General features: G+C 37.5%; 1 pseudogene; it reads right to left on the reverse strand.

Annotated features, from left to right (window-relative positions):
- Positions 1-1,004: 1,004 nt before the first annotated feature.
- LOC147343931 (olfactory receptor 5M5-like) lies at positions 1,005-1,782 on the reverse strand (annotated as a pseudogene).
- Between the last annotated feature and the right edge of the window lie 4,933 nt (positions 1,783-6,715).

Here is a 6,715-nt window from a genome sequence, read left to right on the forward strand (position 1 = left end):
CCACTTGAGTATTCTTGCCTGGAGAATCCCCATGGACAGAGGAGCCTGGCAGGCTACAGTTCATGGGATCACAAAGAGTCGGACATGATTGAGTGACTCTCAAATGTTGTATACCTGAAACTTAAAATTGCAAATCAGTTATAAATCAGTTTAAAAAAAAATCAACTCGATTGACCTAACACAACCAAGTTCTGTTCAACTCTCCTCTCTTCTGAGGAGTTTTCTAGCACTGTGATCTTCCCCAACCTGTACATCCCAGGGGGAGATGCCAAAGGTGTGCAGTCAGGTCCGTGACATGGAGATTTGTGCAAATTTGAAACAAAGTGTCATTGTGTGAAAACTTCATGATGATAAAGTATGCTTCAAAAAGCGCTCTTTATATTATTCACTATTTTTGTCTGTGAGCTGCATACTAAAAAAAAAAAGTGAAAGCCAATATAAGTTAATGCCAGAGGTATATTGGTAAAAAAAAAAAAAAAAAAAAGAAATATCTTTTAAAATCTAAAGGAAATTTGGCTTTTCTGTCAAACATTTAATCAATGAGGATTCTGTTTGACCAGTACTAATAACTAAATATAGTTCTTAGAGTAATAATTTAAGATACCCAAAAAGCTTCTTGGATATGTAAAGTGAACAAAGGAAAAAACCAACCATCTAAGCAAAAAACATTCCTCCTTATACTATTGACAAGTTTTGGAAAATAATTTGGAAAATTTTAAACCCCTCAAATCAAACAAATTGGCATTGTCTTAGCATCATTGGTAATTCTGTCTTTTATAACTTTCTACCTTTATGAATACTGTGCACAGAATTATCTGTCCTTTACTAATATTACAAAAATAACAATGCTGTTTGGTCTTGTCATTGAATTTCCATATGGTATTCATTTTATTTTATTTATTTATTGAGTAGTTTTTTGTTTGTTTGTTTAATTTTACTTGGGGCTGGTGCACTGGGATGACCCAGAGGGATGGTATTCATTTTAAATACACTGAAATGACACAAGCTAATGATCTGACAGATTCTTCCACATTTCATAAGTGAATTGCAAAAGGAAAAAAATAAGTCAATGACAAAAAGTGACTCGTTAATTTAAAATTCTCTCTTAAATATATTACATACCTCTGGCCAAATGTGTACCTAATTTGACAAAAATTTTCTCTTGAATCACTCTCCTTATTGCTCTTTTAACATCTTTGTTCTGAAGGCTGTAGATCAAAAGGTTTAGCATAGGACTCAGAAAGATATAAAAAACAGCTGCAATTTTGGTCTGTTCTACAGATGCGTCAGAAGGCAGCCTCAGATACATCAAAGAACAGTGTCCCATTAAAACATAGTGACAACTGTCAGATGAGACCCACAAGTGGAGAAGGACTTGCACCTCCCTTCTGGAGAACGATCTTGCAGAATGGCTGTAAAGATGACAACGTAGGAGATGAGGATGATGGTGAGAGCAAACATGAGGTTGGAACCAGCCACCACAAACATGGCAGTTTCATTGACATAAGTATCTGAGCAGGCCAGGACTAAGAGCAGTGAGTCTGCACCGTAAAAGTGGTTTAATTCATTGGGTCCACAGAAGGAGTGGCCATCAGGATGGTCTGTGCAAGACCATTTGCAAAGCCATAAATATAAGATGTAGCAGTGAGAAAGGCAGACACCTCGGGACATTTTGCTGCCATATAACAAGGGTTTTTAGTTGGCCATGTAGCAGTCATAAGCCATTGCTATGAGCACATAGCTATCGGTGAGCCCCAAGAAAATGAAAAAGTCAAACTGTATAAAGGGGATTAGGATTTAAACTGGATCTCAACTTTTCTATGATGTTCTAGGATTTGCTGAGAAACCAAATGACAGAATGATCTCTGTTTGTTTCCAAGGCAAACCATTCAGTATCACAGTAATCCAAGTCTAACTAACTCTGCTAGCCTTTGCCCTGCTTCATTTTGTACACCAGTATTCTTGCTTTGAGAACTGAAAGATGATCTCCCAGGTTGGTAGGTACCTGATATAATACTGGAGAAGAGTGGAGAAATAACTCCAGCAAGAATGAAGAGTTTGAGCCAAAGTGAAAACAACGTCGAGCTATGGATGTGACAGGTGGTGGAAGTAAAGTCTGATGCTATAAAAACTGGTACTGCATAAGAACCTGGAATGTTAGGTCCATGAATCAAGGCGAATTGGAATTGATCAAACAGGAGATGACAAGAGTGAACATCGACATTTTAGGAATCAATGAACTAAAATGGACCAGAATGGGCAAATTTAATTCAGATGACCATTATATCTACTACTGTGGGCAAAAAATCCCTTAGAAGAAATGGAGTAGCCTTTATAATCAATGAAAGAGTCTGAAATGCAGTACTTGGATGCAATCTCAAAAATGAAAGAATGACCTCTGTTTGTTTCCAAGGCAAACCATTCAGTGTCATGGTAAACCAAGTCTATGCCCCAAACACTAAGGCCAAAGAAGCGGAAGTTGAATGGTTCTATGAAGACCTACAAGACCTTCAAAACTAACACCAAAAAAAAAAAAAAAAAAGATGCCCTTTTTATTATAGGGGAGTGGAATGCAAATGTAGGAAGTCAAGAAACACCTGGGGTAACAGGCAAATTTGGCCTTGGAGTACAGAATGAAGCAGGGCAAAGGTCAACAGAATTTTGCCAAGAGAACACACTGGTCACAGCAAATACCTTCTTCCAACTTTGCTACTCCTGTATATACTCAAAATATTTTCATTTTAACATGAAAGAAATATAAAAATTATTAATATGTTTTAAATTTCTTTTTTTTTTTCTTGTTCTGAGGCTTTGAATATAGTATGTATTATATATTTATATAGCCCGCCTCCATTTGACTGGTCACATAGTAAGTGCTCAGTGGCCACACATACATAAGGGCTACTCTATTGAGTACTGCAGATCTAAAATATCTATTAATCAATTTTTGAGAGATGTCAAATATGCAATAAAAACTATGACTATTGTTTGTTCTTCTATAAATGATTAACGTGATAGGGGAAGGGAAGATAAATTGAATATCTCAATATGCCAGCATTCTACATACAGGATCTCATGTCTCCTCAAACAACCCATGGAGGCAAATGTCATTATATTACACTATATTTACTGAAGATGAAATTGAACATCAAAAGGTAGATAATTTCCCCAAAGCACACAGAAGCATTTATACATCCAGTGGATGCAACAAAGTTGATGTGCTTCCAAATCTTTTTCTCTGTTAAAACCTTCAGATTTTCACAAAAAAAGGGAAAATCCTAAACAACTTAATCAGAGATGATATGAACTCAGCATCAGCTAAAATATTTTTATTCTCATTTATATTTAATGAGATCATCGAATCTTGAATATATGATGATCAGAGGCAAGCCCCCATAGGAGATGACTTCAGATCTATGACTCTTTAAAATATTAATTGAAGTAGGAACCCTGGGGCCATCCCCCCCAGAACTAAATAGTTTTAGAGCTGAAGTTTTTTTATTTATAAAATAAGTATACTATCTGCCCTACCTATTTCATATTTTTTTAAAGGAGGACAATAAAAAGAAAGATGGAAAAACATTTCATTTCAATGGCTTTTATTCTTCTTCATTATCATGAGTTGTTTTAGCCTGGAATTTGTGTTCCTGGATAAGATAATTATTTGCTTGTAGGCTTTTAGAGCCTCTATCCAATGAATCATTCTGTGACCCAGGAATGGGGTTGGCATGTTCCAGGAATCCATATCTTAATTAAACTTTGGAGATGTAGGCAGAAAACTCTGATTGTTACTATTCAGACGTTAGTCACGTCCAATTCATTGCGACCCCATGAACACAGCACTGCAGCCATGAAATTAAAAGATGCTTAATTCTTGGAAGGAAAGTTATGACCCACCTAGACAGCGTATTAAAAAACAGAGACATTACTTTGTTAACAAAGGTCCATCTAGTCAATGCTATGGTTTTTTCCAGGAGTCATGTATGGATGCGAGAGTTGAGCACCAAAGAATTGATGCTTTTGAGCTGTGGTGTTGGAAAAGACTCTTAAGAGTCCCTTGGACTGCAAGAAGATCAAAGCAGTCCACCCTAAAGGAGATCAGTCCTGAGTGTTCATTGGGAGGACTGATGTTGAAGCTGGAACTCCAGTACTTTGGCCACCTGATAAGAAGAGCTGACCCATTTGAAAAGACCCTGATGCTGGGAAAGACTGAGGACAGGAAGAGAAGGGAACAACAGATGATGAGATGCTTGGATGGCATTACCGACTCAATGGACATGAGTTTGGGTAAACTCCAGGAGTTGGTGATGGACAGGGAAGCCAAGTGTGCTGCAGTCTGTGGGGATGCAGAGAGTCGGACACGACTGAGTGACTGAACTCAACACAGCATATCAGGCTTCCCTGTCCTTCACTGGTTCATAAAGTTTGCTCAGACTCAAGTCCATTGAATCGGTGATGCCATCCAACCATCTCATCCTCTGTCATCCCCTTTTCCTCCTGCCCTGAATCTTTCTCAGAATCAGGGTCTTTTCCAGTGAGCTGGTTCTTTGCCTCAGGTGGACAATATTGGAGCTTTGGCTTCAGCCTCAGTCCTTCCAGTGAATATTCAGGGTTGATTTTCTTTAGTTTTAGAAAACTCTGATAATGAAAGATATTTCAGGAGAGAAATCTTGCAGCTAATGAATGTTCTCTTCTCCTCAGGGCCAATGGTGGAATAACCAGCACTTCTCACACCATGTAAAAACAAACATCTACTCCCAAAGACCTAGATATTGATGGAGGCCCACTTTTTGTTACTGGAGATTTACAACCTGTCAAGGTGTGTTTAGAAATCCTAAGCACTAGAGAAATATTCCAGGAACTGGTTCTTGGAAAGGTCTACACCTTTCCAAGGTGTAGAGGAGATCAGGAGATCAGGTGTGAGGAGATCAGGCTGGAAATTCTGTCTTCAAGCATGTTTTCAGATCGTCTCTTCTTCTTTTAAGTCCAGGATATAGATTTGAAATAAGTGAAATTGGTGTTGTAAGAAAAGAAGAAAATATGGAATTAATGACTCCATGATCTTGAAAGTCATTCAGGCTAAACCACTCATAGAAGGCATGGCAGTACATTCAACAAGTGCTAAATCAGGAAACATCTATATATCTAGTTATGTCAACAAATTCTAGCTGTTGGAAGAAACTAAGCTGTTATTTTTAGTTTAGGTTCATTTTGGTTCATTTATACATGAAACTCAGCTCAAATGCCTCATAATACACTTAGGACCTCACCTCTAATTCAGACTTCTTAAGCAACAGAAAAAGGAAGGCAAACTCCAGAATGTCTCAGCTGTTGACTTTCTAAAACTTCAGCTTAAAAACCAGCATGTAAGGATTATTACCAAGATGTTTAGAGTCTGCTTTCAACATAGAAGGTATAAGGATAACCACAGAAAGGTATTTTCCCTCGAGAGGAAATGATGGATCCTGATAATTAAATGCTTAGGAAGAGGCTCTATCTCCTTCTGAAAGAATTTAGGAGCTTTCTAAAAACAAAGGAGTGTAGCTTGGTCAGTTGCTGCTTGGACTTTGTGGTAACCAAAATTGTGCAACTTTCTCAAAATAAGTTTTCCCAGTTTTGGAAGACAACCTTCTTTAAATTAGGGAAAAAAAGTCTCCTGTCTTGATTTAAAGAAAAAAAGAAAGAAACTTTGATTGTAGTCTTTAGTCAGTTGTTCTTCACAATGACTCCACAAACAAGTCAGAGCTCTCCAAAGTTTGTGAACTCCTAAATTGAAGTCGCTCAGTCATGTCTGACTCTTTGCAACGCTATGGACTGTAGCCCACCAGGCTCCTCCATCCATGGGATTTTCCAGGCAAGAATACTGGAGTGGGTTTTTATTTCCTTCTCCAGGGATTGAACCTGGGTCTCCCATGTTGCAGGCAGACTCTTTACAGTGTGAACCATCCCTGTGAACTCCTAGGCTGATCACTAAACTTATGACATTTTGACTTCTCTCCCTATTCCCTCACAGCAATGGAGCTTTGTCTCACTGGAGTTCATGAGGCAGCCTGGCCCCCTCCAGAAGTGCTTCTATAGAACTGTGTCTAGTTCACATGCTGCCTCTTCACAGAGGATGGAGACATCATCACTTCTCCATCATTCTAGAGACATATCCCTCAAGCCTTAGGTTCCTGTATACTTTAATTTCAAAGCAACTGCACAACACATTACTTAAAATAATTTAATCTCTAAAATTCAGTTGTTTCACAACAAAACTAATCCTGATAAGCCCTAAGCATTTCTGTTCTTCCCATTTTACTGTCAGTCTTTCTACCACTTTCTTCAAACATTTATTCCTTTAACAAGTATTAATTAAATCCTCTAGGGCAAGGTCCTATTCTCATACTATGGAAAAGTTAGACTTCTCTTTTGGAGGCAATACTCAAAAATCAATCCTTCACCTACATTTGCCAACTGTCCAAAGTTTCCCACTGATTCCCTCTTTCAAGTTTCTGACCACTTAAATATCCAGAAGCTTGGGAGTAAGTATCATAATTAATTATGATAACTAATTATGATAACTAATTATCATAACTAAATATCATAAATAATTATCATAACTTTAACACCATGACATATATTTTTATTTATGATAGTAAGAGAAAGAAGGGTCAAGTTTAATATCCAAATAACAGAAGAAATATGTAGAAGTGACAGTATAAAAATAATGGGA

Source organism: Bos grunniens, chromosome 26 (assembly GCF_055505025.1).
Source record: "Bos grunniens cultivar Pamir isolate PY7600 chromosome 26, Bosgru_T2T1.0, whole genome shotgun sequence".
Lineage (NCBI taxonomy): Eukaryota > Metazoa > Chordata > Mammalia > Artiodactyla > Bovidae > Bos > Bos grunniens.